At 52.7% G+C, this 22,739-nt stretch overlaps 1 protein-coding gene across 8 annotated transcripts in view; it reads right to left on the bottom strand.

Moving 5' to 3' along the window:
* The window catches only part of Cacna2d2 (calcium voltage-gated channel auxiliary subunit alpha2delta 2), a 125,573-nt gene that overhangs the window by 102,367 nt on the left and 467 nt on the right, over positions 1 to 22,739 (bottom strand). The window lies entirely within an intron of this gene.

Raw genomic sequence — 22,739 nt, 5'->3', positions numbered from 1 at the left:
TTTATTTATTTATTTATTTATTTATTTATTTATTTATTTATTTATTTTAGGCAGGGTCTTAATATGTAGCTCTGGTTTCTATTTCCTGAGTATAGGGATTAAAGTTGTGTTCCACCAGCCTGGCTCCTTCTTTTTCTTTCTTTCTATCCTTCCTTCTTATTCATTTATTCTTAAATAACCCACTGAGTCCTGTTTGTGCTGCCCCTGCACTCCTGGGTGTACGCGGCCATCCTAGTGGCCATCCTGCCTGGGACCACACCTTTCGAGAAAATCCATTCTCCTTGCCCCAACAGCCATCGACGGCTAATAGCCTTTCTCAAACTACAGTATCTACCGATTCACCAATGATTCCACCTGGGTATGGACCTTGGCTACTAGGAAGATGGGTTCTTGTTTCTGGAATCTCACAGATAAGTAAAAGACAATAAATTGGAAGAAGAGGCACCGATGCCAGGCTTTTACTTTGCTCAAACAACACATTATTAATATAATCACCATCATTTCATGGAAAAAGGCTATTTCAACACTAAAATAGTGTTTAGAAAAAAAACACAAATCTTAGGACAAAGTCAAATTCTTCCACAAGACATACCTACACACTTGCCCTCTGACTCTCTCTCCCCCCCCCCTCTCAGCAGTGGCTCTAGCCCTTAGTCTGGTACCCTACACCTCACAAGCAGACTGTAGGCACTCAGATTGCTGCCTATCAGTACTGTGCTAAGGAAAACAAGTTACTCTGACTCTTCACCTAAACCAAACCAAATCAGGAAGACAATATTTGTGCCCTGGAGCTAAAAAGGACTTGACAGATAATCCATCTCATTGTCACACAGATATGACTTTGTGGGTTCTGGGGTTTGGCCAGTGGCCAGTGCTAGCTGGGAGGGGAGCTGCTCTACAGGACTGAGGAGGCTGATGAAGTGAGCACGCCTGCAGCATTCCTGTCTAGAGGCTAGAAAAACCACACACTAAGCCAAGTTCAACTCTGACAGAGGCAGAGCTGGGCTTAATCTCACTGAAAGGCAGGGGGGCTCTGGAAGAACAAGAGATGCGAGAGAATGCACAGTTTCATTCACCCAGAGGTAATTGGATCAAATTTTGCTGGTGTTCGTGTAGACTTGGATCCATGAGCCCATGCCCATGCCAATGCCCCTTGGCCACATAGTGCTGCCCACAGGTCATACTCCAACAAAGAGGTTTACCTGCTAGCGCCCAGATCCTAGGGATTTTCCATCCTCGTTGATGAAAATGACACTGCTTATCTCTAAATGCTTGTAAGAGCCAAATTAACAAGGCGGCGAGGGGAGAGGGCGTCTGAAGAGGAGGCCGTGCAGCCGGGCTGCAGCACTTCGTGACCAGTGTGAGCCTGAGAGGATGGGGACTCTGCCTTGTCCTCCCACGTGCCTGACCTGGGGGGAAGTGAAGGCACTGCAGGGAAGAACGCCAAGACACCTGGTGAGATGGGGACAGGGCTGTACCACTTATGAAGAAGCCAGCTCCCTTAGGTCCATCTGCCCTCTCTTCCTAGACAAGGCAACTCCTAAGAAGCCTCAGGGGAGAGGCTGCCACTGCCAGCTGTGCAGTCTTGGAGAGTTTTGTCCCCTTGGAACCTCAGCCTTCCCACCTGTCAACAAGGATAATAATAATTGTCTAAATATTGTAATGGGGGAGGAGTCTGGGGATATAACAGAGTTGGTAGAGTGTCTGCCTATGCCCCCACCTCAACCGCGTGCGGTGGCACATGCTCGAAATTACAGAACTCGGGAGGTGGAAGCAGGAAGATCAGAAGTTCAAGACCAGGCTCGAACATATTCACAGGGATACCCTGATAAGCAGTAATCATTAGGACAGTCTCCTAAGGGCTAGACATTTATACAGTATAACCTTTATCCTCTAGATCTAAGGGCCTACTGAGGGCATGGGGGGATCACAAAGGGCGATCGTGGGGCGTGTGGCACGTTGACTCAGCTCATTACAAAAGAAGCTGGCACGTGGAGCTGTGGGATCTCAGGCCTCCATCTTGAGGACCAAGAGGAGTGGGGATGGAGGGAGGGGCCGCCGTCAGGCAAGAGGGCAAAGCCAACCATATGTGAGGCAGAGCTGGTGCCGTGGAGGCCTTTAGGAAACAGAATCATCCAGAGGCCCTCTGGAAGGCTGGGAAGCTCTAGCTCCAACCTCAGGTGGGGGCATCCAGCTTAGATGCCAGCAGCAAATGCTCACCCGCAAGGAGAGGGCAGGAGAGAGGAGGGCATGGAGGAGGGGAGAAGGCAGGGAAAGGGACAGGGGGAAAAGAGAAAGAGCCCCTGTGCAGATGCAGCAGAATAGATTAAACTGTTGTTGGTTGTTAATTTTATATGTGAAGTTGTTGATCAGAATGTGATTTAATTGTACAGTATAATCCAGGCTTTTGGAATAAATTATGCAGAAAACTCATCTATAATTAAACAAATCAAAAACCCAGAGACAGGTGACACTGCAGGTTCACCCGCAGAGGGCATGGGCAGCGTGGGCAGCTTGGACCCCTCAGAGGGACCAGAAAGAAAGGGAGGGAGGCAACTTCGCTCAAAAGCAGACACGGGCCCAGAAGAGGCCAAGGCCTGCTGGAAGCAAGGGACTCAGAGTTTGCCTCTGCAGGTCTTTCTCGCCATTTTTGGAGGCATTCCCCCCACCCATCAAAACTCCGCTGCCCCTGCCAGGCAGCCTGTTTCACCAGGGGCTTCAACTCGGCAGAACAGCCATCATCTGGAAGAGCAAGGGGTGCACACTGGGGGCGGAACAGCACATGGAGCAGGAGGGCAGGTGCTGGGACAGGGCTCCGCTGGAGCAGGCAAGGGTGCGAGGGAGCAGGCCCAGCTGAAGCTTCTGGTTGCCAAGGGCACAACAAACCAAGCTGGGCACTGGTGACGGCCCCAGGTCTCTTGCTTTTCTCGTGACAGGCTAGCTAATTATTCTCCCAGCTTTGGGGGAGGCGACAATTTAAAATAAAGTGCTATTCAATTATTCTGATTATATTTCAATTGGCCTGCCACCTCCACCTCATCTCCTTCACAGGCTTCTGAAAGAGAGAAAGACAGGGCAGGAGGGGGAGCAGGAGATGGAAAGACAGACCACAGATTCCTGGAGAGCCCAAGCCAGGCTGATCAGGCCTGAGGGGAGAAAAGCTGGTGGCATTCAGGGAGTCCATTGCTCCATGCTGGCCAGGGGAGGTATGCTTCCCCAGTGGCATTCAGAGCTCTAATAGCAACTGTGAGCGACCTCCTCTCCCCTAGGCTCCAACCCTCTTCCAGGCAGCAGAAAGCTCAAGGCTGTCCTCAAGAATCATGGCCTCCTCAGGCCGACCTCCCCCGGGCATCCTTTCTGACCATGTGTGCAGATGTTCTGTTGTACCTGAATGCCTAGGTCCAGCCCCTGCTATTCCTAACTCTTCAGCCAGATGTGTGCTTTCGGGTTTTCCCATCTGGAAAATGAAGATTAAACTGACTATCCTGTCCACCTCCCAGGCCCAAAGAGTAGGCAGGTGGAAGTTCGCCTCGTGGAAGGAACTCCAACAAGGACAGCTATTCCACATACTCATGAGCAGACCAGTCTTTTTGACTGCAAGGCCATCTTCCCACCTTCCAGTCTCCCTCAGGCGGGCCTCCAGGAGGGCTGCACCCTCTCTGTGTCCTGTTTCTGAAAAAAGAAAGGACTGCAGGGTCCATTTGCAGCCTTCCTTCTACTGGGCTCCTGCAGTTTTCAAAGCTCAGTGCTGGAGGAGGGCCCCACCCCAATTTGATGAGTCTCTCACGGATGACCAAGCTGGCAGAGGACACCAGTCTAAGTGACTAGACCTCCAGGAGCCAGGTGGGTGAAGGAAGCCTTCAAGGATGGTAAGGCCAGAGACGTAGCACACAGCACGCACCTCCAGGGAACGAGGCCAGAGCAAGATGGGGGTGGGGGTGGGGCGTCACGCATGCTGGACTTCCCATCTTACCCCCCCCCCCCAAATTCACCATCAGATAAACTGAGGACTCAAAGGGAGGACTAGGCACCATCAACCTATCTGTGACTCAAGGGGACCTTCAGAGTGGGAATTGGGAAGAATCTTCCTAGCGCCCCCGCTGGCCTATGCAGCCCGTTTGTCACTGGGGACTCACAGACCCCAGGAAATTGGCAGAGGCCAGAGCTGCGGATGCTGGAATTAGTACAAATCTACCGCCTCATCTACTCGTCTACGTGCGTCTTGGGACCCTGCCCAAATACTGCTCCTTAATGAGGTTATTAATTATGGGGCTGTCCCTTCCTTTTCTTTGCTGGAAAAGAACTTTTCCTTCTAATTGGTGCTTGGCTGGGAGGCAGCAAACTTGTGCTCTGACCCTCCCCCCCCAGCCCTCCCCACACTAATAGTCTTTTGGCTTTAATTAGGGCACTGGGCCCACCCAATATTTACTCATAGCAGCCTGCTGGGGGGTGGGGGAGGGACAAAGAATCAAGGGCCGGAGTCCGGGGGTCTCGTCACTCAGGGATGGGAGGGACCAGGTGGCCCGCTTGGCCCAGGAAATGTGAGGAGATTCGGGGTCACAGAGCAAATGACCACAGTACCCTATCTCACCACCAACAGTGAGGACACTGCTACACAAGCAGGGAGGACTGAGAAACAGTTAGGGATGGTGCCGTCGGTCTATCTGAGTCTCGCCTCTGTTTCCCCCAGGTTTCCGCTATGGAGGTATGAGCCACTCCCTCGGGTCTGGATGGAGCTTTCTAGCAACACCGAGAGACCCCCTAAGGTTGGGTGGCTCGAGCATCCAGGGGAGCAAATTCCACTCAGTAGCTACTGCACTAGTGGCAGAGGGTCTGGAGAAGGCAGATGGCACGGGGGAGAAGGAAGAAGATATGCAGCAGGGAAGAAGACATGGGTGAGGGGGAAGGCCTAAGCACTGATTAGGGGTGCTGGCCCTGAGGCAGAGCCAGCCAGGGGGATAGCCTTGGTGAGAGACATCAAGGGGTCATCTTTCTTCTAACCTCTTTCATGTACCAGGCCATTCTCTATGAGCCACATGCAAATTTCCGTTTCCCCAGTTAAGCAGGGATGCTCCAAGGTCTCCTAGACCACCTGAGGACTCATGTCTCAGGGGTGTGCAGAGTCCTTTCTGCCAGGGGTCTTCCAGGGACTGCACTGCATTGTCTTAGTTAACCTCTGCGGCGGCCAGATCACTGACCCCAATCCTCGGAGGGGACAGTGGCTCAGAACTGCCCTCAGGACACCAGTCTTGAAGGTCTAGCTGCTGGTGTGATCCAGCCACTTCAGCATCTAGCAGGTCTCCGAATGTGTATGAAGCTGGATCCTGACCTTGCTCCTGGGGCTACACGCTACCCCTTGACCTCTCACCTCTGCTGTGGTCAATGCCTCTGTTTAGGCCAAAGTTTTGCGGGTGACCAGGAACCTGTTTTCTCTCACACCCACGTCCGACCTGTTGTACAAGTTCTATCGGCTCTGCCTTCACAACGTGCCCCTCCCATCCCCACTAGCCACCTTTCTGCCCTCACCTCCAACTCCCACCCCCAGGACAGCCTGGGTGATCATCATCTCCCCTGGACTGGCAGCAGCCAGCTCACTGGTTGGCAGCTTTTGCATCTCATCTCCCCTGTTTCTTGATCACACATAGCAGGGTATTCCTTTGGAATGGTGTTCCGCCTGTCTGCAACAAGCTTAGTTCCTGGGCCCTGGAGGAAAAGCCAAAGTTTACCAGCATCCATATCCATATCCTTCCCCCCCCCCCCCATGGCCCTCTTCAGTGTGGTTGAACACATCTTTGAGCTCACAGAACATTTTCCTCTAAAAGCCACTGTTTCCTCAGCCTGGAACAGTCTCTCCTCAGTAGCTCACAGTCCTCTCTCCCTCTCCAGGCCTCTGCTTACACACCACCCGCTCAGCAATCGCTCCCCTAGCAGCAACTGGTCTCCATTCCTCTTGGAGGGTCACTGCTTTAACTAGCCATTTTCTCCTCTGCAAATGCTTCTTCCTTGGGCTGTGAACCCTGAGGGGAGACAGTCCAGATCTCTGGCCTGGAGGAACAGGTCCTTGACTGAGCAAATACACTTCCCCAGAGACTAGCTGACCTCCCAGTTATCCTACTCCAGCCTGTGACTGGCTGGCTCTAGGCACTCACAAATGAAGGCTGCCCCAGAACCAGCCCAGGAGGCCCTCCCTTCCCCAGGCTCCTCTCTGCATGAATTATTAAGGCTCATTTATGATGGGCCTGCCCAGGCCTGTGCCTTGCCTGCATAATTCATGGCTCTCTCAGAAGGGTGGTGTGCTAGCACGGACACTTCTTCCAGGAAGCAAGAAGAAAGTGCAGAGGAGTAGCCCAAGTGGGGACTGTCCTTCACCCTGTCACACCCCACAGTGAAGGCCACCTGTGGCCCATGATTCTTTCTCATGTCCACTTGGGTTCTGGTGCCCTGAGTTGAAATATATGGACTTTGTGCAAGCATACATACTCTCCTGTCCATGCCTCAGTTTCCCATCTGTAGGTTGACATGTTTGGGCCACACAAGTGGCTTTTCAACACCCCTGGCAGTGAGACCTTTTATTTTCCAGCTAAACTCTATGCGGAGCCCCGGGGGCGTCTTGTTTAGCGCTGTACTTTAGTGTCCCTGCACTATGCCAAGGAAATCCTGGTGCCTGTGAGATTTACAGCTCATTGCATAAGGGTAGGGCCTGGAACCCTTTCCTGATGTCCTGGAGAAAGCTAGCAACTTTCCTAGTAGCTGAGGTTCACGGGAGCCAGCACCCAGGTGTCACTGTTTGTGAGGTTCCCAGTCCCATGCTGGGACTCAGCAGTGAGCAAGGATGCCTTACCAACTTAGGTAGTAACCGAGGCCTCAGGGCAGAGCGAAGGGCCCCAGCCACGGTTCCTGGAGGTGGGTGCAGCCACCTGCACCAGGCACTGCATATCCCCTCCGCTGGCACATTCCCTACGGTAGGCTCCACCCAGACCCATTTCACAGACGGGTTAGTCGAGGCTCCTCAAACTGGCTCTTAGGAGGTGGCCATGTGGGCACCATCCTGTGTACCTCGCCAGGTGCTGTGACGATTCACAGGTCCGATTCACCAAAATCCACCGGGAACAAGCCGGGTGTGACATCATCCCATCCCTGCCCCACCCTGGGGGCTCAAGCCTCCCTAGGGGCTGTCAGGACCCCATCCACATTTTGCCAACCACGCTGGTCAGATTCTGTGACTCACCCGTCCCCATCTCCCCTCCTGCATGTCCCTCCCCTCCCCCAGTATGAGTCAATTCCTCACTGAGCTACAAATAGCTGTCCTCTGTTTGTCCTCCATGTGGTTTCATGTCTTGAGGACAGAGACCCCCGTCAGGATCCTTTGTTCCCCCTTTGCTCCTAGGCCCCCTGAGGACCTGCAGGTACAAGGAGAACCCAGGCCAACACTTCACAGGCCAACCTATCAGGGACAGCTCTGTTCTCTGGCTTTGTCCCTCCTCTCTCTGGCCCAGTCACCTCTGCCAGAAAGCCTTCCTGGATTTCCGTCTCCACCCTCCCTCCTGGCCCAAAAACCCACAGTCCTTACTGTATTTTACCAAGCCTCACCTTAAATTGAGACTGCAGCCTAGGTCCACAACCATCCTTCCTTTGTAACATTCAGAGCCTGGCAAAGGAGCCTTCTGGAAATGTTTGGGGACAGATTTTTCCCAAAGTGGTACCTGATCTGACCTCCTCCCTCTGCAGTGGAAGAAAGGCTTCACCCTCAGCAAACACCCAAACACCCAGGAAACGGGTGCAAAGTCCCGGCTGTGCGCTAGATGTGATCTGTGATTGCTACAATGTGCCGGCTATGTGCTAGATGTGATCTGTGATTGCTACAATGTGCCTACTGTGTGCTAGATGTTATCTGTGATTGTTACAATGTGCCTACTGTGTGCTAGGTGTGATCTGTGATTGCTACAAAGTGTCCACAGTGTGCTAGGTGTTCTCTGTGATTGTTACAAAGTGTCCCCAGTGTGCTAGGTGTGATCTGTGATTGCTACAAAGTGTCCCCAGTGTGCTCCATGTTCTCAGTGATTGCTACCAAGATAAACCCTCCAGTGCAGACCAACTCATGCCCACTTCACAGACGGAGACCCTGAGGCCTAGAGAGGTGGGCAACTTGCTCAAGACTGTATGGCTAGGTAGTACAACCAGAATTTGAACCTGACAAAGTCTGGCCTCAGAGTCCTGGCCTTGCCCTGAGACTACCTTCCTCCCTACCTTCAAGGTGGACTTCAATAGCCAAAATTAGGAAACAGAGGGCAGGTAAAGTCCATCCTTCCTTGATTACCTTTTCCACCCCTCCAGCAGAGACTCTTGCCTCCTCAGCCAAAGCTGAGTGCTGTGGAGAAGTTGGTCCCCACATCCCAGCAGATGTATGGTGGTGTGGCGGGTTGTCTCCGTAGGCTAGAGCTTGCTCTATAGCTCCTCCAGTCTCACAACAAAGAGCCTGAGGCAGTAGGAGCAGAAGACCCACTTCCTCTGGGGTACGTTTCCTTATAGACAGACTTCTCCAAGTGACCCAAGCCACCGCCATCATGAATAGACAACCTGCCTTGTTGGGCCCCTCCTGGTTAGGAAGTGACTTGGGATCTCAGTGTGAGTCTGCCTCAGAGAACTGTGATGATGAACCGCTGCAAGGAGGAAGGGGGCTTTATATGGGTCCCTCCTCCTCTGGCATCCCTAGAGGAGTGACCAGGCAGAGAGGAATCACTTTGCTCAAGGACAGGCAAGAAGGTGAACCAGCAGAACTCAACTCTGGCAAAATGCTTTGTAGGAACCTCCAACCTTCTGCAAAGTCCTAACTAGCAGCCTCACTCTTCACTCACTGTTAATCCATCCATCCTCCACTGTGGGCACAAGGGCCGGAGGGACTCTGTGGTGGGCGATGCAGGCTTGCCCTTGAGAGCTTGGAACTCAAGCAAGGCGGGAAGACTTCTGACTTTGACAGGGTGGGCCTGAGTAGTGGAGGGAGGACAAGCCTGCAAGCCTGGAGGGACAAGGTGCATATGCTTAGGAGTCTGAGCTTAGCGTGGGGGAGGTTGGGATAGTGCCTGGAGGGCAGTCCACACACAGGGCATGGCCTGGAAAAGCTGGGAGTGAGCTCTGCGCAGAATGATGCTCATAAGTACCTACTCACTTTCATGGCACCAAAGCAGCTGCTCCCACACAGAAGCTTAAGAAGTCCAACCCTCAAGTGCGTGATAGGCACTTGAGAGCTGGGTGGTAAGGGTAGCAGGCTCCCAACCATGAGGTCTTAGGAAATGGACATGAGCAGAGGGTGGTAGACTCAGGACTCTACTCAATTCCTGGTACTCAACATACACCGGTAAGAGCTTAGCCAGGACCTCTCCCCAGAGACACTCAGTACTCTGCATGCCCTGAAGCTAGGTCCTCTGAGTTGGGAGGAAGGGAGAACAGGCTGGCATGATGAAGGAGTCTCCTTTCAATCACTCCACAGAACACAAACCTGTGCCCATTACAACTGAGCGCCACTGTTGAGCCAATTGGCCCATGCATTTCAACACTGCAGCCTCTATTCCATAACTAGCACCCTTATTCCTGAGGTGGGGCCAGTAGGCACTGAGGCTTAGTCCAGGTAGAGGAGGCTGCCTTCAAATTTCATACATAAGTGAGGATGACCTTGAAATTCAGAGCTTCCTCTCTATCTCCAGGTTATAAGCCTGTGCTCCTATGCTCAGTTTAGGTAGTGTTGGGGACTCAAACTCAGGGCCTTGTACATGCTAGACAAGCACTCTACCAACTGAGCTACATCCCCAGCTCAAGGATAGCATATTATTATCCTCTACACTCTTAACCCTGCTGCCCCATCAGCTCCTCTTACTGACAGAAGGGCCCACAAGGCTCTTAGTATTTTCTGGTATTTTTTCTTACTCTCTGGTATTCTAGGCAAATCCCCTCTGTGGTCTCCTAGCAATCTACAGCTATATCAAGAAGGGCCACCCAGAAGCCCTGTTTCCGATGGCACCTCTAGGATGGTGGCCAGGCAGAGAGAAGCAACATGCCGTTAAAACTTCATCTGTTGAGAACGGGGGTAAATGACTGGATTTAAAAAAAAAAAATCCAATCCCCTTTTAAAGATGAAGTAACCAAGGCACCGAATGACTGGAACTCCGTAACTTAAGAAGCTGACTTTGTGATCACTCAGCTCTTTTCTGTCCCAGCCCTTGTCCCTGCTTTAGACTTTCTAGCACACAGTAGGTGTACACATTGAGGAACAAAAACCAAAGCTACAGGTTCCTTCAGAGAGGCGCATGGAGTCTCCACCCTTCTTCATTTTAGAGTAATGGCGTCATCCGTACGCCAGCAGTCTGGAAATCACCTGTGAAATATATTTCTCCCGGCGCTAGCTCAGGGACCATGTAAATCACTCGATTTAATGGCCTCTGGGATTGCTCCCTGCCACCCACTTCCCTGGATAGTCCGTGATGCACTGGCCGTCCAGGGGGATGACTTGTTCATCTGCACTCCCATGTCTTCTTCACTGTCCATCCTTCCCAGGAGCCTGTGAGCTCCTGAGAACAGGGATCGAGTTACCTCAACACACCGTGACTTGACGGTGTGAGGGGTGGGCCTAAAGGGGGGAGGCAGTCAGGAGGTGGGCCTAGAAAGACAGGCGGCCCATGAAATATTCATCAGGGCAGACAGCGCTTGGGCAGGCATCATTGCAGAGGGACAGAATGGAGGGAGTGGGGCAGCCTTCTCAGTGGTCCAGGACACCCCTCTTGGGAAATGTGTAGGGATTTGGGAACAGCCTCTCACCGTGATCAGGGAAAACTCCTCAGAGCCAGTTCACCAGCCTCCTCACCCCTGTCAAGCAGAATGGGTATTTCCTTCCCTGTCTCTCCCTTAGGCCGAAGTTCCTCACCTGGGCCCACCTGAGGGGCTCTAGAAAGATGCTGGTTCTGGTTTGGGGATGTAGCTGAGTTGGCAGGGCATTTGTGTAGCATGCATGAGGCCCTTTGTTTGGTCTCCAGCACCACAAAAGCCTGGTGTCCTGGTGCCTGCCTGGATCCCAACACTTGGAGGTAGAAGTAGGAGGATCTCAAATTCAAGGTCAATCTTAGCTACATAGAGAATCTGAAGCCTGCAGCCAGCCTATGGCTGCCTTGTCTCTAAGTAAACAAACAAACAAGGAAAATTCAGACTCCCTACCTCCACATTAAGTACTACAGTCCCGTGGGTCTCTGGCCCACTTTTCATCCCCAGGGCAGCCACAGCAAAAACATCACAGGAAAGACAATAGTTCAGGGCACAAACTGTACTCTAGCAGCAGCCAAACCAGGCCCCACCCCAAACCATGGATAAGCCTGCTCCAGTTCTCATAGACACGACTAGTTTGGCTCTGGGACCACCTGTGCAGATCATAAGCTACTTGCGTTGCAAACATTTATTGAGCACTTGAGAGCATGGTGCAGGAGCTGAAGGCAGTGCCCTGGGCACACAACCTTGATGGACACGTACAGGAAGAAGGGAATCTTGAAGTATCCTGGAATGTCATGACCCTCATAGGGAGATGTGGGAGGTTTCAGAGGACAGTGAAACCTCCTCACCAAGCACTAAGAATCAAGCCGACATTAGCTGGACCACTGCTGGGCCTGCTTGGAGCTGTTGGGCCCTCTGAAGTCCTTCTCATCTTCATAGCAGGTATAAGGTGGTGTCTGGTACCCTAAGTGGGCAGAGACTCTCTCCTGTGTTACACTAGGACCATCCCTGTGTCTCCCAGAAGCAGTGGGCACTCCTGGACAGTGGGCACCATGAACACCAGCTTCCAGGGCAGGACACAGATAACAGCATACAGATGGGTGGCAGAGGAGATCTTCATGAGGATTACTGCTTTGGAAGAGCCTGGGAATGAGGAGACCTGTGAGGCTTGGAGGAACAAGACAGGAGGCTTGCACAGAGTGCCACGAACAGCTGGGCAGGGCTGAGGCCGAAGTGGGACAGGACGGGAGGGATCTGGAGGGTTTCTGAGCCTGCCTCACCAGGGTCTGGATGTTCTGCCTCTCTTTCAGCAAGTCTCCTGCCTGCCTGATACTGGGTGCAACCTGGGGCAGAGGAACTAGGGAAAGGCAGAGGTGGAGGTGGGGAAAAAGAAATGAGCCTTGATCACTCTTTCCCTCTTCTCCACAGGCACACACAGTGCCACAAACTTCCAGCAGGTGTCTGAGATAGGTTTGGATCAAAGGAGGCCTGTAGGAGACAGAAGGATTCATGGCTGTGCCCCAAAGAGGTCCCATCCTTCCCTTTCTGGACCCCAAGAAGCTCTGGAGAGCCATACCCTCATGTGACAGGGTGGGAGCAATAATCAGGGGGGCACCCCTAACCCAGGAGCCAGAAAGAAGCCAGGGTGCCCAACTCAGACCAAGGGCTGATACAATGAAGAGCCTGGCGAGAAATGGGAAGGCAGGCATCAGGCCACAGGAGCACAGCTGTGTTAGAGTGTGGCTCATTCATCAGGAGAGCCAGCCAGTGATAACCCAGGCTTTTCACAGTGCCCAGGCACAAACATAGTCCCAATACAGGCACAAGTATGGCCCATCCTGCAGCTGCCCTTCCTCTAAAGGGAGCAGAAAGTCTCATAGACAGTACCCAGTGAAGCCTGGCTCTTCCCCACGACCATGACCATTGGATACTTACGGCAGCCCATTTAGGGCGGGCCAGCTGCTTTGGTCTACAGCAGCAGGATATGCCCCTCTGCCAGTGGCTTAATAATGTCCAGGAGCTTCTTGCTGCCCAAAACGGCCTGTCCATGCTTTGACAGAGAAACAGAAGTACCCTGAATGACCTCCTCCAGGCCAGGACTGCCCAACATCAATTGGCACAGCATAGCATCTTGATGGGTTGAGGTCTAGGCTGTGCCTCAACTGCTAGAACATTCAAGCACTGTCTTCTAGCAGGCCTTGGTTTCTCCATTTATACCTTACAGGAGTTAAACTGGACAAGCTAGCACAACAAATAACCACTGGCCCATGGCTATTATGTAGGTGAAGGCAGGGATGTCCTCCTGGGTCCTCTAATCTCCGAGATGCCTCCATCTCCAGGGCTGCTATGGGCCCAGAGAGGAAACCAGATTAGAAGCCTCTGTGACAAACCCACCAAGGCTTTCATCAGAGAGGGTCAGCCCTTGCAGATGGCCATGAATGATGAGACAATATGGGTGTTATGGTGACACCCCAAAGGTCCTGCCGCCAGAGGCTGCCTGGAGCTACAAAGACAGTGTCTGAGTGCAGAGTGGGAACCCTGGCCCACCATTCACTGCTATCTTTGAGACAAGGGCTTTGTTTAGCTTTGCCCAGAATCCCTTTCTCTTGTGTGTAAAACAGGGTATATGTGAACTGGCCTTATTAGACAGGGTGTATGAAATACATTACCGGGGCCTAGCTCTCAGAAACTGATGTTGTGGGTAAAATAACTACTTTCTTGCTTTCTTGACTCTGTCTTCCCTTTCCTCTCATCTTTTCCCCTCCTCTCCTGCTCTCTTAACTCCTACCTCCACCTCTTGTCTAGCCATGTAGCAGCCACTGGCTCTCTCCTTATCCTCCATCAGGCCAGCCTTCTTGCTAACAGAACCCAAGTCTGTCTGCAGAATCTCCTCCTCCAGCACCAAGGTGACCCCATCCTCAGCTCAAGGGTAAATCCTGATTAGCCCGAACCAATCACAATGTGACTTCTCCATTACCAGTGATTGGTTGAGAGTGGGCATGTGACCCAGTGCTAGCCAATGAGGTATGAGGGGAAGTAGGCTGGGGGCTTTTAGGCAAGGTTTCCTCTCCTCTTAAGAGAAACCTGGGGAATTATCTCCTGTTGTACACATAAAGTCTGAGTCCGATATGATGCCTGGAGCTGTGGCAGCCATCTTGTTGCCCTTAGGGAAGTTGGCCAAAGATAGCCAGCTTTGTCCAAAGTAAGGTCATCCAGGCAGAGCACAGGAGAGGCCTTGGTTCTCATCAACAGCCTATACTTACTAACCTCTGACTCCTTGTCAGAGGAGGAAAGGCCTAACCATAGGAGAAAACCTCATACTGGGGTTGCCAAGGTGTATACAGAACTATCCTTGTTTCCTCATCTCCATAGCCAAATACGTTCCATGGACTCCAGGTCCAAGAGGGGGTGACAGTCAGTACAGCCCCTCCTCCTCCAGGGGTCCCACAAAGTAGCCTAGTACAGGCCCGGGTTATAGGACTATAGGAGAGACATACAAGGTCAGGGAAGCAGAAGGGCATCATTCAGGAAGGCTCTTCATCCCAGCACTGAGATCTGGGGGACCAATCTGGTATAGAAGTATGGGTGAAGGCCAGGAGTCAGGGAGGCCAGAGAGCCTACTAGGACCTGCAAGCAGCTCTACCTAGCTGTGAACAGGTATTCCCAGGGCTGGTGGCAGCTGAGGCAAGGATTTGAATTCCAGGCCGGGCAGCTGGCTTCTTGAGTATAGGTCACAGCTAATCCTCATAAGGAGACATTGCAGCATGGGGAGGAGGGGCCCCAGGAAAGAAGGGAAGCCCACCCAGCCCTCGCTCACAGAGGACAGAGAAAGGACCTTCTGTGAAGCCTCTGTGTGGAGGGCAGCGGTTCTGCCAGCTCCTTCACGTTTCTAATCACTGAAGTTGGGGGCAGGGCCAGAGTGGGACGCTTTGTTGTTTGTTTGTTGGAGCTGATGGCAGCACCGAGCCTGACCTTTAAGGCTTCAAATGCAGCATTTCAGGCAGCGCCAGCGGGAGAACGCAGCTGCGGAAGGAAGTTATCAAGACTGAAATGCCACGTCAGGCTGGAAACCCAAGGCAGGGGCTTCTACTTGTCTGCGGAGCACGCCCGTCCCTTGGTGCCCACCCTCCTGCCTAGTGGCAAGGATGGCCTTCGCAAGGAGACCTAGAAAGTGTAGGTGACCCTGAAACAGCACAGGGACATTGGCACTGAAGTCTGTCCCCAACAAAAATCAGGAATTGGAGCATCACACCACAAAGGTGCTCAAGTTCGCCCAGGGAGACCTCCAACTGCTCCCTCACCCCAGGCCACAGATATGGCTATTTAAGACACATGATTGCATGTTCCAGCATGCGAATGGCCACATGGGGATCACCCTTCAAACTGCATGTGCTGAGCCCCAGCCCACAACATAAATGTGGTGTCTGAAGGGTCACTTCCCTCTCCTTGGGCTTCAGTTTCCTTGCTTATGAGATCAGGGCATGTGGCTCGCCTAAGTCCAGGAAGCACACAGACCCATAGTGCCCAGTTGGTTTCTTCCAAGTGCCCAGCTCCTTCAGAAACACCCCCTTCCCTGCAGGCTCCCGAACCTGCTATAGGTACTTCTGCATTTTTTCCAGAAACCCCTTGTCAGATCGCCCAGCACCTCACCCCATCCCGCCTCCCAACCCACAGACTTTGAGTATGTCGATAAAGCTAAACCTAACAGTTCCCTCAGACATTAGAACCATTAAGCCAGGACCTGGACAGCCCTAATGGCCAGTGCCCTAATCTGGGGTGCCAGGACGGCCAATCTTACAGGGAGTCAGCACACAAAAATTCCTCCTGGACTCTCACTAGAGGCACTCTGAATAAAGCACACAGGGTCAACAGGTTCAAGTTTAGCTTCTCAGGATGATGACCGCTGATGGCATTGGCACCTTGCACTGGGCAGGAAACCTGCCTCAGGAACCTGTGCCTCTTTCCCTTCCATGTGCAAAAGAGAAGTGGGCAGAGAGGGAAACCCACCAGCCCAAGGTCGCACACTTGCCAGAACCCTGACCTCCCCCACGTGACCCCTACAGACTTTCTCCATACAGGGGCCCCTTGCAGAGACACCCCACTTCTCAAAGGCCTCACAGAGCAGCTCCGAGTCCGCGCCCTCCAGTGAATCCGAGTACCACTCAGTTTGCAGAATTCTGAATTACAAGGACACAGCCTCTGTGTGTTTTCTTCACAGACTGTCATCCTGCCAGTTGGTACATGATCAAACTTTCTAGCTCAGCCTTAACTCAGGCTGTTTCTGACATAAAAGTTTGCAAAACATGGGTCTTCGCAAGCAGGAGGCTTTGTTTCCACTGCCAGCATTCGCCCACAAAGTTCTGGCATTCACATCAAAGGCAGGTACAGAAGGTGGGCGCTGCAAGCACGTTCTGGCTGCAGAGATAAACTGCCATGTGCTTCTCACACACACACACACACACACACACACACACACACACGTATGAGCGTATGCCACATCAGAGTTCATATGTGCCTGTATGTCTATACCTGTACCTGTGTCTACATGAATGCACATATACAGCTACGCATATGCATATAAACGCCATGCTAGCACAAACACAGCTAAGCACACATCTAGTCATGTGCGCACAAGTAGGTGTGTAAACAAGTGTGATGTGTATCCAATACATGTGCAAAGCCAGACATGAACACACAGGTGTAGACAATTTTACCTACAAGCTTACATGTGCATTCAGGTCAAGGTAAGGGCCCTGATCAATAGGAAGCTCCCAGAAACCATAACTGAGCCCGGGTACCTACAGGATCTGACTGAATACTGGATGCTATAGGTAAAGGGACAGATGCACCCAGGGTAGACACAGCTCTTCCTGTGTACTCTCCTAGATCCAGGGCCTGGAAGTAGCTCTGTCCCTTGTGACTTATGCCATCCCAACTCTAGGAGGTAATACAGAGGCCTCAAAGCCCAGAGAAGCCAAGTAAGTACCCAAGGTCATGAATTATCAGGGAGGGGTCGCTCTCAGGGGCCCACTAAGAGGACATTGCTCAGGAAGGCCTGGCTATCTAACCGGGAAGAAACACCTCAGTGGAAGCAAGGGGCCCAAGGTCTGAAAGAATGGGAGGGAGAATGATGGTGGGGGTGTCTCCTACCTTGTGCTGTTTGTTTGATGACCATCATTTTTAATGTTGGGAGAGATGGTTAATGACCAGTAGGAAAGATTTCCTCTTTCCTCTTCTTTGCTAAACAATTAGGCTAATCAGAGCCCAAACTGGGTCAGTCAGAAGCAGGGAGGCTTCAAGGCACCCATGGTACAAGACCCAGACAACCTCATGCACACACAAGCCAGTTCCGGTGGGTCACACTTCAACCCTGCCAGAAAGGAGCATGGAGAGGAACTGGAGGGAGGACAGATCTCCACGCTTGCCTTCTTAGAGCACTGGAATGTCAGAACGGAAAGATCTGCGGAGAAAGGAAACTGAGGCCCCGGAGAAAAGGAGCTCTGAGCTCTGCCCAAGGTCACCAGGGAAGCTGCCTTGCTGAGAAAGCTGGACTGGGTTTGCTCTTGAGAGTCCCCTCCCCCAGCCAAGCAGGGTCTCCTAGTGTGCCTCATTCTTACCAGGCTTAGTCTCCAGCACCAGCAGTAGCTGGGGACAAAGACAATCAGACCAGACCCAGATAGATAAGGATGTCTGTGGGGCCTCGGGGAACAGCTGGACCAGGAAAGGGAATGGCATCAGTGATGGGGACAGCCAAGTGAACCAATGATCCCCACAGGAGCCAGGCAGGACTTGTCTGCATAAGGTCAGGCTCAGTCTGTGTGCGTCCAAAGGACAGAACTCCTAATTCTTTAAGGAGAAACCCGTAGGGACTCCAGAAGCCCTTATGGGCATTTCAGTCTCAGTGTTCACCTGTCTTGACACCCTCCCCACCCTTGAGGTCCTCAGTGACACTAATGTAGAAGCTTCTTTAGGTTACGAAGGATCATTGGGGGGGAGGAGGAGGCAACAAACGGGAAGGTAAAAAATAAGTTTAAAATAAAAACAAGTACAAACCACACACACTTCCCTCCGGGAATACGAATATTGATTCTGTTGCTTCTTGTTTAGACAGTGGGCACCAGGAAAAATAAACTTGACATGAAGAGGATTTCCTCAGCAAGTTGCAGGCCTGCATCTGTGATGGGAAACCCCCTACCATCACCTTGGGGGCCCTAGGCACCAGTGCCCCTCACACAGCTAGGCCCCAGTCACCAGAAGACACAGATCATGGGTTCCTAGGCAATTCTGGAATGGGTTGGGGGCTGGAGAAAAGACCATTCCCAGAAAGAGACCATTCTCATCCCATAGGCAATGTTAGCCTGCAGGGCCCAGCCTGCCTGCTTTGACCCCTAAGAGCCTAGGGCTTTTGCCCCAACCCCACCTGTTGTGTGCAGACAGCACATTCTCAAGCACCTAGAAGACAGGAGTCTTCTAAAGTCCTATAAGTCCTATAAACCTGGCAAAATAGCTCAGAGGCTCCAAATTCATATCTGCATTAAAACCCGGGCTCCACCGCTACCCCCTGACCTTTCTTTCTAGAATCATAATAGAATCTGGAAATGAAATCACTCCCCCAATACACACACACACACACACACACACACACACACACACACACACACACAGTGCTGCTCAGCCCCTTGCCCAGCAAGCTTTCCTACAATTAAAGTACTAGGACAAGGACAATTCTGGGTTGGTTGGCCATTCCATGAGGGCCAGCATGCACACAGGAGGGTGGCATGCACAGTAGGGCTGGTAGGGCAGGCCTGGCCAAAGATGTCCTTTCAGGCTTGCAGGAGACCCAGAGGAGAAAGAGGGACAAGGCAGGCAAGGTCATGGGGGAGGGAGCTTCCTCCACTTCCCACATCCTCAGCCTCTTCTTCCTAAAGACTCTGGGCTTTAGCTCCTCTCCCCATCTCCTGGGCTCCTATCCAGCCCCCCTGGGGGTTGACAGAACATCCTTTCTTCATCCTTCTAGGAAACATGGGCTTCGGGCAGGTCCTTCTATCTTTCTGTGTCTCAGTACCCCAGTCTGAGGGGAGACCACAGCAAAATTTCTGAGGACAAGCTGGTAACACACATAAGCAACACATTCCAGGCTCAGTGAGGGGAGTCCACCGTGAGCCACATCCTCCACCGCCAAGTCACCAAGGCTGGACATGGGGCTGGGGTGTGGGTGGGAGAGTAGAGATAAGTAGGAAGGGGGTGAAGAGCCGAGGAGGAAGTCAGAGTTGGGCGTGGTAGCACAGGACTTTAATCGGAGTACTAGAAGGTTCCAGTACTGGTCTACATAATGAGACCTTGTCAGCAGCCTAGGTCCCACAGCCTTGGCTTGTGAGCCTGATGCAGGTATGAACAGTCCCTGCCCTGTGACCTGAGAGAGTTGTACCTGCCCACTGGAGGCTGCTCTTCCCTGCCTCACCAGCCTCCTAAGATTGTATGATTTCAGTCGGGGAAATCAAGGCAAGGTCATCCCAAAAGAGAAGACCAGCTCTAAAGGCCAAAATGGAGCATGCGAGGTTTATGTTTGACACCCAGCATGCCTCCAAACGGTGTCCTCCAAGAAGCTGGCAGTGTCCACCTACACTCAAGCAGAGGGGAGGAGACGCCCACTATGGAAGGGCTCTCTCGATTCACTTGTGGTACCAGCTTCACTCTGGGGTCAGTGTCTAGGGACATGTGTGTACTGAGGAGCCTGGAAGGAGGCTAGCCCCTCAGACTATAAAGGCACCCATTTTAAAGCGGGCCTCTTCCCTTTTCAAGCCAGAAGGAACAGCCCTAGTAAGAGTAGAGCATCAAGGGCAAAGGTCTCCCCCGGATTCTCAACACGAGAAGGGGTGCAGGCACCTGGCTGCGCCGCATTCTATTGACAGGGGCTTGGAAGCCCCAGCCCTCCCTCCTGCAAAAGCTGCGGCAGGTTGTTGGAAAGAAGGGGGGACCCACACATGTAATGTTGCCTCCCACCAACAGGGAGAGCCACAGAGAGGTGGAGCCTGGCTCCTCCGAGGCCCAGACAGACACGCGTCACCCACCATTAACCATAGCTAGACTGACTGCATGCCCTGTCACAGGCATTGCTCCCCATTTGTCCACTCAGAAGAGAAGCACTTATGCACTCTGACAGGCATTCATTTGTTGGGGGTGCAAGCCCCTCGGGGCCTCTCACTGCTCCCCACCCATGCCAGAGGAAGGGAGGCACCAAACCGACCCCATCACTAGAGCAGAGCCAGGTTAAGCGGTGCAGCCAGGCAGGTGGTCAGCTGGGCACCCCATCCTGAACTCAGCCAGTACTCAACTGAGCCGGGGGGGGGGGGGGTGGGAGGAGAAGCCCCAGGGCACCATAGAACAGAGTACAGGGACCCAGAAGAGAGGACAAAAAGGCAAGCAAGCCAGGCTGGGCACAGATTGATGAGAGGATAAACGAGGAGTTAAGACCAGAGAGACAAAGAGACACAGAGACAGAGAGAAACAGAGACAGTCCCCCAAAGCTGCAGCGTGGGGGCAAAACAAAGAGAAGACAGAAAATACATCAAGGCTGCCAGCAGCAAGAACTGCTTCTCAGCCAGCAGCACTGGCTGGCCTGACCACTGGGGTGGGCGTAAATGGGAACGGAAGAAAGCAGGTAAAAAAGGGAGTGTGTGCTGTGCTAGGACTCCATCCTACGAGACACGAGACTGTGCACAGCCACCCATGCTCCACACATGTATCTGAAACCCCAATGCAGCCTGAAGTGGGGGAGAGAGGTCCCTCTTCCTAAAACCAAAGTCCTGTCCTCCCTCCAGTGGCAACTCCTCTGCCCTTTGCAATCTAATGGCTTGGTTCATTTCACCCGATGGCAGACAGCCACGCTGCCACGGCGACCACAGGAATAACGGCCACCAGCTCCTCAGCCTGCATGTGATTAAAACCAAGCAGTTTGGGAAGCTGGCCCCCTTCCCACGGCTCCACACTCAGGAGGATATTCGTGATCACTGAGGACCCTCCCCACGAAAGACTAGTTACCCCAGTACCTTGAGGCTGATGGTCCTACTTTCCATCTTGAAAATCCACCTGTATCAGTGTCTTCCTAGCCTTGCCACTCTCACCCAAGGAGAGGTTCAGGGATGCCCCTCACCCCTGAGCAGCCCCATAAAGCCCTGAGGCCCCAGCAGCAGCCCCGAGTATCTTATGTCAGTTTAACAAAAGCCCTAACTCAGAACCAGCGCAGTCGCTGGGAGGGGTCTCCAGGGGTCCCCTTCCTCCCTCCAAGGATCGATAGGCATCTGCATCCTCGGGACCAGGGCAGCTGAAGGGCGCTGCCTGTCATGGCAAATCCTCCTTGACGTTACACATTTGTCACCCTAGACCCCCCCCAATCAAATCCCCTAATTATGGCTTGTAAGACATGTCCCAGACCCTCAAATTAACTCCAGCCACACCGACAGGAGAAGAAGTGTCCAGCTGGAAATGTGCGGCTGTACTCACACCCTCCTTAACATCTGGCTGAGAACAGAGGGACAGGTGGACACTTTGGTCAGGGTCTTACATTGTCCTAGAGGAGACTCAGGAAGGCCCAGCAGCCAAGTAAAGCAGCGCATGCTGCAGGAAAGGGGAGAGAGGTCCAAAAGACAGAAAGAGATGACTACTTAAACCTTCACTTGAGGAGCTGGGAAATGGTTAACGAAAGGAAAGAAAAAAAAAACAAAAAAAAACCAAAAAACTGTGGCTTAGCTTTGAGGGGGAAAAAAAAGAACAATTAAAAAAAAAAACACGCTTTTGCTCTTTTTAAACACTCTGGTTTTGATCCAGTTTCACCGCAGCAAATGAAAGACAATGCCACAGCCCACCAAGCCTTGAACTTCCACGCACTCCCTCATCCACTCGTGAAAAATCCAGACAGCTGACAGAGGACACGTCCGGGCGGCACCTGTAATTTGCCAACTGATCACCCGCCTGAGCATGGCCAGACTGTGTGAGGAGAGCGATGACAAGGGAGAGGACAGGGAGACAGACTCCGAGCCGAGCCGAGCCGTGCTTCATCTTAGTTTTTTTTTTTTTTTTTCCCTCCTCTCATCTGGGAGAACCTACCAGCTGAAGCAGGCAGGTTCTGTGGCAAACCGGGGTCTCCTATCCAAGGGCAGAAGCACTCTTATGACGCAGCCTAATCGGTCTCTTTCCTGGGGACAGACCCTTCCTCTCACACCCAAACCTAGGCCAGGACACTCGTGAAGGAGTCGAGGGACAGGTGGCTCCTCAAAGCTAAGGCTACAGAAAACAGAAGCACGGTGGTTGCCATGCCCCAAAGGGGTGTCTGGACACTGGCATATGGCTGGGGCAGGGTGTCGAGAGACAGATGTTGTCCTGAAGGCCACATGCAAAATACCCACTCCCTATCCAGACACATCTGTCCGGCCTTGCCAGCTCTTGGGGAAGGTGAGGAGGCTCCGACGGACCACAGCACTGGCAGAACCTCTGGAAGGGTAGCAGGAGCGTCAGGGGTAGGCAAGGGTCCTCCCCACCGTCCACCCTCTGACTCAGCCCAGCACCTTCACTTCTAAAGGGCTCTCCAGGGACGCCCCCTCAGGTGGGCGGCCAAGCACAGGTGACATTGACCACGGCAAGAAGGTGCTGGCATCCACTGCGTCCAGCATAGACCCCCCCGGCCCCCACCAAAGGAAAAGGCCCAAGAAGACAGGTGTGGATGCAATCCCACGTCTGCCTCTAAGGCGCCAGGTTCCCACCGGGGACAGAACACAGGACAGATGCGTGACTCCGAGTCTCGGGGCAGGGGTCTCTCTGGCCAGCCTCTCCGCCAACCCCAGGTGTCCCCTCTTATCACCGGGACAGCGACAGGGGTAGCAGCTGACAGACTTGAACGCCCCCCACCCCGCTCCCCAGCCTCATCCCTAGGCTTGAAGGTTTTTTTTTTTTTTTTTTTTTTTTTTTTTTTTTTTTTTTTTTTGCTCTGT

This window comes from Psammomys obesus, unplaced genomic scaffold (genome assembly GCF_907164565.1).
Source record: "Psammomys obesus unplaced genomic scaffold, mPsaObe1.curated_primary_1811, whole genome shotgun sequence".
NCBI classification, from domain to species: domain Eukaryota; kingdom Metazoa; phylum Chordata; class Mammalia; order Rodentia; family Muridae; genus Psammomys; species Psammomys obesus.
This window is presented reverse-complemented; position numbering and strand designations above follow the sequence as displayed.